Raw genomic sequence first — 15,278 nt, 5'->3', positions numbered from 1 at the left:
CAGCAAATACAGCTCCCGCGACATATGCTGTTGAGAAACAAAGGAATAATTCCTCTGATCCTTAAACCTGCATCCCCAAATTGTCAAACTTTCGGATGTTAGGCAGCCTGCTTTTTTCGAAACGAGATTTCAATTTTTTTGCCTCTAGTTCAGGTCGCGATCCAGTCAATCCAGCGAGTGACGTAACACAAAAACCGAAAAATTTTGTATGATTGATGAAACTAATCAGTGAGACTGAGCACAAGAGCAACCTAATCGGGGCTTGTTCCAGAATGTTTGGCATGCAGTTTGGCTTTGTTTTCACCGAGGAGTTTGGACTCAGGATTTAAAATCGCGTTAGCTCTTGTAAAATATGATCGGAGTTGCGCCGCTGAGTTAGGCGTAGGCGGGTTTAGGTCGCAGATGCAGAAAGGTGGCTTTGTTTTAAAGCCAAGGATCTCTGAATTCTTTTAACAATTATATATATTTACGGGGATAGCTCTACTCAAAGTATTGAAAGTGAAAAAGATAACTAGCAATTTATAAAACTAAGAGTTAAATTCCTAGCCTTGATTTAAACAATTTTTATATTTGATTCAGTCATTGTGCTCCTTGTAAAGCCATTATCAATGGGAAATAATTGTCAAACAACGTGATCAAAATACACATTTCCAAAAATATTATCGCCCAAATAATCTGTCTTTTATTTATTAGGATCGATGCATGTGATAGAAAAATATTTCCTTGTATATGCGCTCTAATTTGAACCTAATTTTGCCAGCCAGAGTTTGATAACAGAGACGGAACAATAAAAACGATTCCCACGCCAGAGCTCGATAACAGAGACAAAGAACTATAACAACGATTCCCACGTCACTTAAATAATGAGAAGTTATAACAAAGCAAATTCCTGGGCGATTTAGATGCAATAAATAGCGTCACACGCAAACTTCTCTTCATATCACACTCGATGCCCCTAATTAGTTCAAAGACCATCGCTGCATAAGCTCATTTCCATGACCAGAAATTCCCTGTCCCGCCGTAATTTCATCCTCTTGCCAAAGCCCGTCTTAGCAGTAACGCTCATAAACCGTAATTCACAAGCATAAAATTATAGTTCGGGAGAAGAGATCAGTTGCTCAGGTCAACGTCCTGAGAAACCGGTCAATTGTATTCCTTAGCACGAACTCTGCTAAGCCTTTCCTTGAGAGCTGAGCGGTACTTCAAAAGAATAGTGGATCCCTCCTATATCGTGGCTAATACAACTTACGTAACTGCCAGGATAAAGAAATAGAAGTTTCACCTAAAAACCCGATTAGACAAACTTTGGGGCATAAGCCTCGTAGGCGTTACCCTTAACTGCGGAGTTTTGCACATAAAATTGCATAATCTGAAGATGTGCGGAGATGGATCGCTGGCCTAGTCTCCGTATCACACGACCAGGCTATCAATCTTGCATCCAGAAAAGCCGAGCTCTATAGGCTTTATTTTCACCTCGATGGTTCCTAATGAGATGATCAATATTCTGATAGAAAGGTGCGATAAAATTTTAGATATTTTAGAGTAAAAATTTCGGTTTCCATTCAGAGTCTGTGCTCTGGTATCAACCAGGCTTTCGCTTAATCTTTTGTTTCTAAGACTGAAAAAAAAACTTGCTTGAATTTTGACTTCCATCAAATTTAAAGCACCCATTTGCCGATGCAATCTTTGTTCCAAATAACTATCCAGTTTGGTAATGAAACATATTATGGGAGTTAAAAAGTTATTACCCAGAATTTGGCATTTCGTCTTCTTCCGGGATTTTTTCATCAGAAAACATTCGCCCAAATTTGATCGGCAAGTTTTGCTATGAAATATGGTAGGCCACTTAAAAAATTTTTTCTTCTTGATAATGATGTTTTAAATCTTTCTCAGGATAACTTGCTTGTGGTTGTTTGTATATTGTTATATTGATTGTCTCATGGAAGTATAAATTTTAATTTTCAGGGTTGGAATATGTATAGAAAACTCCTCAAAATTCCTGAAAATTGGTAATAACTGACGGTATGTTGGCAATAATTATTATATTTTTTGCAATTTGAGTCGGTTCAATGCACCTATACAATTTATGACTCTCTGCAAACGGGTCTTCATCTGCAGGCGACATCTGGCCAGCAGCGATATACATTGATGAGTCTCATCTTTTACAGCGCAGTTGATTGCTTCATCTCGTCTGAAATGTGATGAGCGTCAATACGAGCTGGTATTGTCCTGCGTGTTTATGATACTGAAGACGCTGTAAACTAACTTAAGACGAATATATCTCTGCGATACATTGGAGAAAAGCCAGCTTATAGATACGAGCAGGTAAACATCAAGTCCAGAAAAGAATTACGTTCTTCTTGTAAGAGAAGATAGCAAGTTATAATGTTCCTTCCAACTACGCTGGAATTTTAAGTTCTGGTAATGTTAAACGCATATTAATTTCGTTCACTGAGAGGAAAATTTGAATAATGTCTTGCATATGCTGTAAACTTCAGCCAATTGTGATATAATTTCTAGCTTCTGGCAACGAAACGAAGACTGGCATAACGCCGTGGTGCGCGTGGGTGTGGAATATCAATAGATCGACGTTCGGAAATCATGAGAGGATATTGAGTTCCGATGAGCTCGTGTCTCGGTACAGGGAGGATGAAAAGAATATCTCCTCGAGCGTTTGAAGAACAAACCAGGGTCGTCAAAGGTCAAAATCGACTGACCTCGTGACAGCACTTGACATTTGCCATCGTCGGGGCTTCACCGAGCTTAAAAATCGGTGTGGCTGTCGTCCTAATTTGTACTTTTTTACAATATTTTAGCTAGAATTTTAAAGTTTTTTTCAAAAACTGATAGTTGTCGGCTGTTACGGCAGCTTAAAATGGGCAGGGATGGCAATTTATCGCTTGAAGTTTATTAAAATTATGATTTCATGTGGAGACAAAACAGGTGGTGATGAGTGGCGACCGACTTTTCAGTGATCGCGAGTGAAACGCGTGGGCTTCACAGTGGTATTATGAAAACTAATGTACTTGGCTCCCAAAATTAATGAGACTTAATTTTAACGGACCGAATAATGAAAATTGTATAAATGAATAAGTTTTATTTTAGTTCTGCCGACTTCAGTTTTACGAATTTTACGCTTCACAATTTCAAAACTTGCCCATACTTTAAAAAAAAAGATCGTAAGTTCATCAGCCAATCATTGACGGCCTTTCAAGCAAAATACACCAATCATAGACAAGAAAATAGAGCGTAGGTACTTACGTTCACTTAGCGAATTTTGAAAGTATGACCCCTGTTGGCTAAAATAGCAATAAAATGTTCCGGCACCTGCAGTGAAATAATAGTTTTTATTAGAGCTAATCAACACTCCATCATCCATCTACCCGTGCTTCAAAATGCAATGGCAGTTGCTCTGGCTCCATTTGATTCCGGCAGCTCCTCTAGTTCCACTTACTGTAGTTCCATCATCTTATATAATTCAAAGATACTCCAGCAGCTGTTACAGCTCCGAACTTTGTCTGCATTATTCCTGCACGGTTCTAGAAGCAACATTACTTCCTGTGATCTTGGGACTATAACATCGCTGCCTGCTGTCGCATTCCATCAGAAATAAAAGAGTGCAGCAGGGGCAAAAGAACCGCATTGATTAGCTATGTACATATAGGACGCTGCTTCAAGATGAGTGAACAATTATGATTCTTTTGCCATTGATGATTATTGGAATTACTCTGAATTTTTTCAAATAATAAATTAGGTAATTTTGCAAATTTCCACGTAAAATAGCCATTACTAACCTAGTCGCCTATATAATTTTAGGCGAAAATCTTCGAATTGATAAAAATTTGCAAATTTCTTAAAATGAGTGAACTAATCGAGACAATTTTTTTTCTAGATCATGGATATATGGATGAATAAATCAGCATGAATATTTTAAATTAATCTTATCAAGGTAAAGAAACGAATAAGTGGAATTAAATCACGTTTTACCCTAAGTTATTCCTAGCCGTCCATGCTTTAATGTGAATAAAATGTTGAAAATATTATGCGTCACAGCACCGAAAGTTTTTTATTCAACGTCGCAAATTAATAATCTGTAATTAAATATATAATTTTGACGATAGATTCTAAAGATAAAGCTAGCTATATAGAAATATATTATGCCCTAGTAAAATACATATATTATATTATGCAGCATATAAATACCGCCTCAAGTATTTATATGCTGCATATAAGTAAATATATATATCTACATATTACCGCCCCAAGTTTGCAGCATATAAATACCAATATTTTCAATTGAGCAAGTTGTACAGATCATATTTAAAAATTGTTGTAAAATGTAAATCTATGGACGAGACATCACTTATACAATGGCTGGATAACGCACCCATGGAAATCAAGAACATCAACTTTCAAATCAATTCCTTTTTTTTTTGTTGGAATGGTGAGTGTGGGAGGCCTTTTAAAAAAAAAAAAAACGCTAACATAAACTAATGCAAATTTTTGTCTTTATCATAATTTGAAATCTTGCTTGAAATGAAAATCTTGGTTTTTTTCACATCCAGACTCCGAAATTTAAAAGCTTCGTTGATATATTTTGCTCAGAATCAACATAAACTTTAATGGCACAGCTGAAAAACTCTATGTCAAATGTACTCACACTTTAAAATTAACAATAAATAATGATGAACATGAATAAAACATGTCCACAAAACTCCGATCACGCTTGAATTATTACCCATCTTGCATCATCTTCTTATTAAGATTTACACAATCACACGAGTTCAGCTACACAAACCTTACTGTACATCAATTCGAATATTAATTAAAATAATACCCAATTCTACTTTACATCTATTATTCGAAAAAAGCAATGCAACAATATTGAAAATGTATATTTCGAGAAAATCTACATTTTATTTCACTTATGCTGGCATAAAAGTTCAATATTTATTATAAAAAATATTTAATTTTGAAATTGGACGCAAGTCTCGTGGGCTCTCATTTCCGTGCTGGAACTCAGGCTCGCAAACCAAACGCGCTACAATATGAAGAGTCTTGGATAATTATCTCATTATATCGTCATATCATATTATAAGATATATATAATTATTGCGATAATACAGGCTACAGGATGTAATAACTTTTTTGCTACGTTGCAACTAATTCATTTCTTTTATCTTATTTCAGGTAAGTGCATTCGACGGCACGCCGGCCTAGCCAAGTCTGAAGGTGGCAGCGTGGCAGCTGATGGGTAATCAGTACAGTGGCAGCGTGGCAGTTGAAGGGTAATCAGTACAGTGGCAGCGTGGCAGTTGATGGGTAATCAGTGCAGTGGTAGCGTGGCAGTTGAAGGGTAATCAGTACAGTGGCAGCGTGGCAGTTGATGGGTAATCAGTACAGTGGCAGCGTGGCAGTTGAAGGGTAATCAGTACAGTGGCAGCGTGGCAGTTGATGGGTAATCAGTGTAGTGGTAGCGTGGCAGTTGATGGGTAATCAATGCAGTGGCAGCGTGGCAGTTGAAGGGTAATCAGTACAGTGGCAGCGTGGCAGTTGATGGGTAATCAGTGCAGTGGCAGCGTGGCAGCTGAAGGGTAATCAGTGCAGTGGCAGCGTGGCAGCTGAAGGGTAATCAGTGCAGTGGCAGCGTGGCAGTTGAGGGGTAATCAGTACAGTGGCAGCGTGGCAGTTGATGGGTAATCAGTGCAGTGGCAGCGGAGCGGTGCATATGGACGGCTATTAATTCCAGTATGAAAATATGATGACTGGAATTAATAAATATACTAAAATTAATGAATGAGCATTTTTATTCATGAAAGTTAGGTTCAAATATGTATTTTATAATTTTATAATATGATTTTTATAAGGATTGTATTTGTTATTACTAGCATAAAGTTTGAGAAGTAACCCATTTTAAAAGTATTTAGATGCATTACTTTTCATTTCTCATGGCTGAAAAAAAATGAAAGAAAATTTCCCATAATGAGGGTAAAGATTCAAAATTGTAAAATATATAGCTTAGTGATATACAAGCGTGTGTGACATTACCTGTTCCCAGAATAATTTAAAAACGTTATTTTTTCTGGAATAATTCAAAAACGAATATAATTTGAATAATAGTAATAATTATCAAAAAAATAATGATATATTATTTATATGTTATTAAATAATAATAATATAATTTAAATACGATCATTCCACGATCTTTTTTTAAGTCTCATAAGTGGTTGAAACTTAAACATCTTTATTTTATTTTATCGGTAAATTGTGCCCGGAAAAACCAAAACACATTTTAATTAAAAATACCTAATGAAAAATATGACAAATCCTAAAATTTTAGACGAGCAAAATTGATTATCTAATGTTGATAATCCAAATTTCTTGCTGATAATGTCATCTCTTCTGATTTTCTGCCCTCTGAAACAAGAGGGCAGCATCCTTCTTTGAAATATTTTAATTTATATGTCGCAATTAAACTATGAAATCTTGTCGAGTATGTGAAGTATAATTTTGAATTTTTGTGACGGTCACAATAAATCAAATTACTTTCGCAGCCTTCGAAGCATAAATGTCCTACAGTTTGATTTCATTATCAAAGTAATCTCTGGAACTTAAATTTTCTCGGTCATCAGGTATAAGACATGAACAATCGAAGACTTCTGGTTTCCTTCATCCATGTTAAGATGTTAAGAATGATCCAGTTACTCGTCAAAATTTTCTCTAATAAATCGAATGGAAACTCATTTATCAGGTTAATCAATCAACATACCTCCTGCAGTTAAATTTTATGGTGCTCAGGTAACATACATGAACAATTGAAGACTCTGTTTCTCAAACCACGTTAAGAATGATTCAGTCACTCATGAATACCCTCTATAATAAAATGAATCGAAACTCTTTATTTTATCAGGATAATATATTTCTCGTTCGAATTTCAAGTGACGCGTTTAATTCCTGATATTCCATGCCTAGCTGACGAATTTTTCACAGGTGCTCCGACCCCGGAGAGTCATGCGTCTTTCAATTGCAGCGATCACGAAGCCTTCCTTTTATTTATCGGTACATTCAGCTTTTCCTGCGCTACCTGCGCATCGACGAAGCAATAAATCGTAGTTAGGAAAAGTTTTATCACAGATGTGAAGGTCGGGAAGAAGCATGGGCTCCATGAACCAACCTACGTAGACCACTCGGTCCAACCCGCAATGCAGAACGTAACGAGCGCAGCGCATCTGTTGTGAACGCATGAATTTATTGTAGGCCTCCAAGGCCCTTTGCAGTAGGTGGCTTGTAATTTAATATTAGGACAACTTTATAAGTATTGTATTAATGCTAGCAGCAGTATTTCATTGGAGGCCGTGTTCATATTGTGAGAATTCGATTGAAATTGGTAAATTCATTCCAGTAAATTTTAGCTGATATTCCATTACGCATGTTGAGATGTGCAGGAAACCAAGTACTGGGAATCACTACGTTTTTATGCTTGTGGTGATGTTCGAATCTCAAATAAAATTAATAATGATATTTTACCGGGGTGTTGGCGTTGATTTGGTCAAACATTGCCTGGCGCTTATTCTACAGACATCGCAGAATTATTACAGCTTTCCTGGGCTCAGTACCCGCAACCCACTGCTCAAATCTTTCTGTTCTAAACGTTCCGACTTTAACAAGACCTGAGAAGCTGAGACCAAACCCGCAATTCACATGACTAGTAAATCATGTAAGTTATGTACAAACCAAGCTGACATCATCAGCAAAACAAATACTGACTAAATATTTTAGGTAGACTCTATTTATTTATGCCCATAGACCAACTTCAATCAATCAATGAGCGAAATTATAATGTTCAGAAGATGATTCTTCTCAATGACTGAGGGCTTTAGATTTTCATTGGCAGTGCTGTGCGATATCCAGGACAACAGAGCGGCGGTTCTGAGGGGAAAGTTTTCCGAGGGATCGGTCGTAAAATCCTTAATGATTTGCTTTAAAGGCTTCGCCCCCAACGACTGAACTCCGGGACATTTCGGTGCCGCTTCTCGTTCAAACGCCCGGCCAATGTGTGGAATTGTGTGCAATGTGGTGAAGAATTCAGCACTTACCGCAAGCTGTGAAAGAAATTAAAGCATTCAAGCTAATATCAAAAATATCCACTGTACACAGTAGAGCCATTCACTCACGGCCATAAATTTTAGTGTGTCATGACCGAAATAATAGATTCCGCTGGTCGGATTAATGCGTAGAAATTGAGGGTAATTGGAATATCACACAAACACCGAAGTCTTATGCTTATAACAACTCAAGTCGACGAAACGTACGATGATAACATGATAACAACATAATCCCGGAACACAGACGATGATGACAACACAAGCCCGGAACACAGACGATGATGACAACACAAGCCCGGAACACAGACGATGATGACAACACAAGCCCGGAACAAAGACGATGATGACAGCACAAGCCCGGAACAAAGACGATGATGACAACACAAGCCCGGAACAAAGACGATGATGACAACACAAGCCCGGAACACATACGATGATGACAACACAAGCCAGGAACACATACGATGATGACAACACAAGCCCGGAACACATACGATGATGACAACACAAGCCCTGAACACATACGATGATGACAACACAAGCCCGGAACACAAACGATGATGACAACACAAGCCCGGAACACATACGATGATGACAACACAAGCCCGGAACACAAACGATAGTGAAACCACAAACCCAAAAACAAAACTGTCTTTAATGATGAAGGCTCGATTAGTTGTGAACTTTTCGCCTCAGTGTTTGATTTCGTCGCATAAGTTTGTGGCGAAATTAATTTTCTTCCTTTACTCTGTAACCTCAGATTTAAATTTGGACCCAAACTTATTACAATATTTTCTTAAAGCGGATGCCTTCATATTTCACTTGTAGAATAAGATCCAACTTGGTCCTTGTTATTAGAGCACGGATGATTGAGGCTGAAATTTTGACGTCACATGCACTTTTTTGAAACGAATTAATTTTTGCATAGCGACTTGGAAGATATCAATTACTTTCTCCTGTTTTGCCAGCCATTTCCCTCTTCAAATTCAATGCACAACATTTCTCGCACTACAATTTCATGTAATAATGCAATTAACCATTTTACGTTTAATCTGAACGTGGCAGAGGCATCTTCAAACAAAGATATAATTATAAGATGATATCTCATTAGCTATAACTGCCCCAGCGTGTATCATGCAAATCCCGCTACTGCCTTCATCATCAATGTATACAGAGCCCAACATTGTATATGTTTACACGATGCCATACCCAGGCTATTCATCTCTGAAGGTTGGGGGGCTATAATTGGCTATTGATGAAGCGAGGTCGGCCGCCTCAACAACGTCGTTAATTAGCCGCGGTGATTGAGAAGCTTGTGGTTTGTGGGTTCACCGCATGCTAATGATCTGAACCGCTGCACCAATGGTTGAGAGGTTCATCATGCTGCTGCTCTTGGTTGGTTCACCGCAGGCTAATGCTCTGAACCGCTGCACCAATGGTTGAGAGGTTCATTAGGCTACATGGTTCTTGGTTGGTTCACCGCAGGCTAATGACCTGAACCGCGGCACCAATGGTTGAGAGGTTCATTAGGCTACATGGTTCTTGGTCGGTTCACCGCCTGCTAATGATCTGAACCGCTGCACCAATGGTTGAGAGGTTCATTAGGCTACATGGTTCTTGGTTGGTTCACCGCATTCTAATGATCTGAACCGCTGCACCAATGGTTGAGAGGTTCATTAGGCTACATGGTTCTTGGTTGGTTCACCGCATGCTAATGATCTGAACCGCGGCACCAATGGTTGAGAGGTTCATTAGGCTGCTGGTTCTTCGTTGGTTCACCGCATGCTAATGATCTGAACCGCTGCACCAATGGTTGAGAGGTTCATTAGTCTACTGGTTCTTTGTTAGTTCCCCGCATGCTAATGATCTAAACCACTGCAACAATGGTTGAGAGGTTCATTAGTCTACATGGTTCTTGGTTGGTTCACCGCATGCTAATGATCTGAACCGCTGCCCCAATGGTTGAGAGGTTCATTAGGCTACTGGTTCTTGGTTGGTTCACCGCATGCTAATGACCTGAACCGCTGCCCCAATGCACGATTTCTAGCTTGGTTCCTTTCCTTGCACAACACTGGATATTTTTCATGCTGGATATTTTATTGACAAATAATTAATCCAAAATAATTAACCATGGAGAAAAAAACTTCCCAGAGGCTAAATAACCTGGTCATAAGTTTTTGATGCAAAATTTATCATCTATTTAATTAAAAAAAATACGTACACCAGATCTTTTGTTATAGAAATCTTTATTATATATCATGATTATCTGTAAGTAAATTATTATTTTTATCGACAGCGATGTCAATAAACATAAACAAACATACATATTGAAATCAAATTCTTAATATCCGAAACAAATTCATCGCGATTAAGACTTCACTATTATTCTTCTGAGAAAATAGTTTATAATAACCTACTTATGATAGCCAGGGCCCAGACAGCAGCCGCCAACTCAGTCGTACAGAGATGAGCGACCAATCCTAAAATCGGAGGCTTGGTTTCACAGCTCAGCAAATCTCATTTGAACTTAGATAATTACTTCGCTCACAAACCGACAGTAAATCAGCCAAGATCGGATGGCCAACACCCAAGTTATGTCGTTCATGGAGAGGCACGCGCAGCAGCGGCCGTGTGCTGACTCAGCAGAACTGTGACTATACATGATGAGGAGCGGTCCACGATCTTGACGAGGAATGGTCCACGATCTTGACGAGGAGTGGTCCACGATCTTGACGAGGAGTGGTCCACGATCTTGACGAGGAATGGTCCACGATCTTGACGAGGAGTGGTCCACGATCACGATGAGAAGCGGTCCACGATCTTGATGAGGAGTGGTCCACGATCTTGATGAGGAACGGACCACGATCTTGACGAGAAGCGGTCCACGATCTTGATGAGAAACGGACCACGATCTTGACGAGAAGCGGACCACGATCACGGCGAGAAGTGGTCCACGATCACGACGATGAGCCCACCACGATCATGACGAGAAGTGGGTTACGGCTAAGACGAGAAGTTGTTCACGATCATGATCGCCCATCATACTCATGAAATATTGCAGTTCTGTTAACATCTGACCGAAGTCTCGTGACCTCAAAGCTCTGAGAGGTAAAGGCTTGCAGTCACTGCAACAAGATTGCTTTGAAATACCATATTAGTTGATTTGAGTATCTGCAATTCATTATTTATTACTTATTACATATGATTTATGCCTCTTTAAAGCGCTATGATCGAGTTTATGTTAATTTTGATCAAAATAATTTTTTTTTTTTTTCGAAGCAAAGTTTGCGAAAAAATTGCTCCATTCGATCGCTATTAATTAAATTATTTGAATCAAATTCTGTATAACCAAAACGTCTCCGAAACACGCACTTCCATAATTATCGCGATTAAGTGGAATCTTCTGCATTTATTTCCTGTTAGAGCATAGCGGAAATTTGCATGCACGCTCAAGTTCTTTTTAAGAATTATTTCGAGCCAAGCAATCTCATTAACCTAAATTCGATGATTCATGATGATTTGATTCTTGTATAACACATAGCTGAAATTAACACTTTTGTGCTAAATTATTAGTAAAATCACGAAGTTATTCATATCAATCATATTTCCGGTTGCTTGTTATTATTATTTATATAGAAATTCAATATCGTGGGGTGGTGATAGTAATGCTTGGTTCCGCGTCAAGTTTTAATAAGGCATGTAGTTCAGAGGAGACCAAATTATTCCGGAGCGAAATCCCGCATATTTATTTAATTTCACGAGCACCGAGCTTCTTCAAATCGGTTATTAGGTGCAGAAAATAATTTAAAATTTTTAGCTGCGAATTTTAAATTAAACATGTCGGCGCTCATTACGCCGTCATGATTGATTCTAAATTAAATCTATATTTTCGTGAAACTAAGAGGCTTTATTCAACTCCATCTTAATTTCTCCATTATTCTCGCAAACTAAACAAAATATGAACTGAACTTTTTTCTTCTGTAAACATGAAAAAATTCGTTAAGTGCTGATTTGGCAAAAATTTTATCTGCGATATGGTACGTACGATGTCCGTGTATAGCTCGCGACTCTCAAAGTTGAACTCGGGGACCTGAGTTCAACAAAAAAAGACAAAACTCGATGTCGTGTAAATTGTTTGGGCGGACGGTCAAGTCTTTCCGGCGTTCTGAACTATCCAGGCAATTTGTTCCAAGCAACGTCCGCTGCGCGCTCGTCCGGAAACTGCCAAGACAAACGGCAAGCCGTATTTTAAGGCAGGATTCTAGTCTCTAATTGCGATATATAAATCTGACCCGTCTGCCTTTTACTACTTCTTCGTTCTGCTAGAATTATTAAGCATAATTTAGTTTTCATTGCGGTATGCTCACAGCATTGCTAATTATATCACCGTCATCACAGTGCATGTGTTCAAATCATCTCTTGTGTTTTCACTATCATCACAGTGGGCTCGCACCATTCCTCATCACAGCCTGCACGCATCATTGATCTTAATTTCATCACAGTGCGTGCTAATTTATGTGTTAATTTCATCACAGTGTGCTAACGTCATTACTTTTAATGTTCGCTGAAACTTGTTATCACATCTTCACTATCTTCACACTCAGAAAATGAATGGATCACATTGTCCAAATAGGGACACTCTTTCTTCATGTATCTCTGGTACGTCTTTTTGCCGGACAAAACTGGGTCAGGATGGTTCACGAGTCTTCAATTTTTTTGAGTGCAAGTCGTTTTCACTTCATTTCACCTCTCTCAATTTGTTATCACTTCTTATTATTATCACTTCTTCGTCACATCTTCACAGTTATCAAGTCTGCTCATCTTGTCCATCATAATTAATCTGCCATCACTGTGTGGTCACCACACGCATGGCACCCGTCATCACATCACACGCTCATACCTTCGTCATGTTCGACCAGCCTCGAGATTTTCCATTCCGTCAAAATTAATGGAAAATATTAGCCATAAATATGATAAATTCATGTTCAATCTCATTCAAGGGTTCTTCTTTATTCTGTTCCATTTTTTCTTTTTAATTTTATTCTGATCAGAAAACATATGTTGTGACAGCTAAAGCATAAATTATTCACCCATAAATGAAAGATAACTATACAGTCGGCAGAGCAATTTGAAAACCCACGAGTAATAATCCATAATAACAGGTAATAATCTCCTTTTACAAGTAACAATCAATCATTCATCTTAATGATACAAATGGCGCTCTAAAAACAGTTCGATATTGAATAGACTAAGAAGACCAAATACTATCATTTATTATTATCATATATTAAATCGACTGTGCCAAATAATATCATTTATTATTATTATTATATATTAAATTGACTGCAGCTAATATTATCATTGAACAGCGCAGTACCACATGGCTCTCGTAGTGTAGTGGTTATCACGTCTGCTTTACACGCAGAAGGTCCCAGGTTCGAGCCCTGGCGGGAGCATTTTTACTCGACCTCGCCATAGGTTGAGTTGACCAAGCATAAGACAACTTTAAGACAAGTGGGAAAAGCCAAGCATCCAGTAGGTATAAGCTACTTTTGTATGTTTGTTTTCCTATCTTAAAAATAAAAGCTGAAATTGGTGGCAGCCGCACTTTCTTAATAATATGGAAAAAAACATATTATAGTTATTTTAACTGGCTTTAAAGCATCACCGATGATATTTTGCAATTAATTCCTTACCTTGGGAACGAAAACTCTCCGCAAAATAGCACTACCTGATTGCTTTTGGGGCAGAGTCAGAGTTTTTTATGTAAACCGCCTCTGTGAATGAAATAAAAGAAACCGCACAAAAAACTTTATTTTCTTCACGGAGCAAAGAAAATTTCGCTCGTCCGGCACGCTGGCAACCAAAAAATTTTTTCTTAAAAGTGAATATAACGACAGTACTAGATTGTCTTTTTCTGCGTCACAAAGTTACGTTGTTATAATTTGTATAATAATTCATAATGGAAAATAATCTTATACCAATTTTATATATTACAAATTTTAAATATTAATTAAATATTAAACATATCGTAGTTTACCATTTTCGGTGATTTTGGTGGTTAAAAACATTTACATGACGGCACTTCTGATTATTCCTACGCCAATTTCGAAATTAAGTGAGACATAAAAAGATGATTTAATACAGGCGTGCTGTGATTTAATTAAGCGAAATCGAAATAAAATATTTTGCTTTACGACAGCGATTCATTGATTTTTATACCACAGCAAGCTTCATTTGAATTCTTCGCGACTTGCCGAAAGATTTTTATTACATTTGTGAACCAAGGAACATTTGCAGAGGGGAAACAAACTTTACAATAATATTTATAGCATAAAACTAAGCTATCTTCTTTTATTCGACTTTATTAAAGTCTGACGACAAAACCAAAAATCATTAGCGTTTTTGTGATTGCGTTTTAAGGTTCGCCTGGGCGCTGTCTGACAATCCCAAAATCGCCTGATTGATACCTGAATTCAGTACTCTAATATTCAGAAAAAGATATTATAGTGAATTCTCGAGCAATAAGATAATTGAATTCATGTGAAAGACTTCTTTCTATTGATTTTCTAAAATAAAATTATTTTGATTAATTCAGTTAGCCTGTCACGCCATCCAGTGAGCTTGGAAAATTCTATTCTGATATGTGATCACTAGTGTTTCATTCTCTGAACAATTCGCTGCGAATTGCTTCTCTGTTGTAATATGAAAATAATACATATATATTTTCTTCAATTAACTGAAAAATTAAGCTGAAATACTTCTAATACGAGTTGGGAATCAGGAGTTTTTTACGAGTGAAACAATCCTTTTATGATGCACCAGAACCTATCTATACGCGTTCGCTATGCTAGTGAATGAGATAGATAACTCAGGCCAATAATCATTGAACAATACTTATATGCTTATGAAATTTTTAACAGGACATGAAATTGCTTCAAGCAACCCTCGTTAGTCCTACACTCAGAGAAATTTAGGAATAATTTTTTCCAAAAACCAACACTCTTTCTAACTCACAGCGAGAGCAAAGAACGGATTTAGAACTGATACGATATTTTATCCGGCTTAAGGACAGAGGAATTCGGATATTTGTACAAATTTTAATTCATATTTTGAGTGAAGTCATTGATTGCAGGCCTTAAATATTATTTGTTTTTTTTCGACTTGTTGATG

At 37.6% G+C, this 15,278-nt stretch overlaps 1 protein-coding gene and 1 non-coding gene across 2 annotated transcripts in view; both read left to right on the top strand.

Moving 5' to 3' along the window:
• LOC108683078 (gamma-aminobutyric acid receptor subunit beta) overlaps positions 1 to 15,278 on the top strand; it is a 133,889-nt gene that overhangs the window by 55,000 nt on the left and 63,611 nt on the right. The gene's annotated exons all lie outside the window — the stretch shown is intronic.
• Trnav-uac lies at positions 13,489 to 13,561 on the top strand. The gene has a single exon. It is a non-coding gene; the product is annotated as a tRNA-Val (tRNA).

This window comes from Hyalella azteca, unplaced genomic scaffold (genome assembly GCF_000764305.2).
Source record: "Hyalella azteca isolate HAZT.00-mixed unplaced genomic scaffold, Hazt_2.0.2 contig11898, whole genome shotgun sequence".
NCBI classification, from domain to species: domain Eukaryota; kingdom Metazoa; phylum Arthropoda; class Malacostraca; order Amphipoda; family Hyalellidae; genus Hyalella; species Hyalella azteca.
This window is presented reverse-complemented; position numbering and strand designations above follow the sequence as displayed.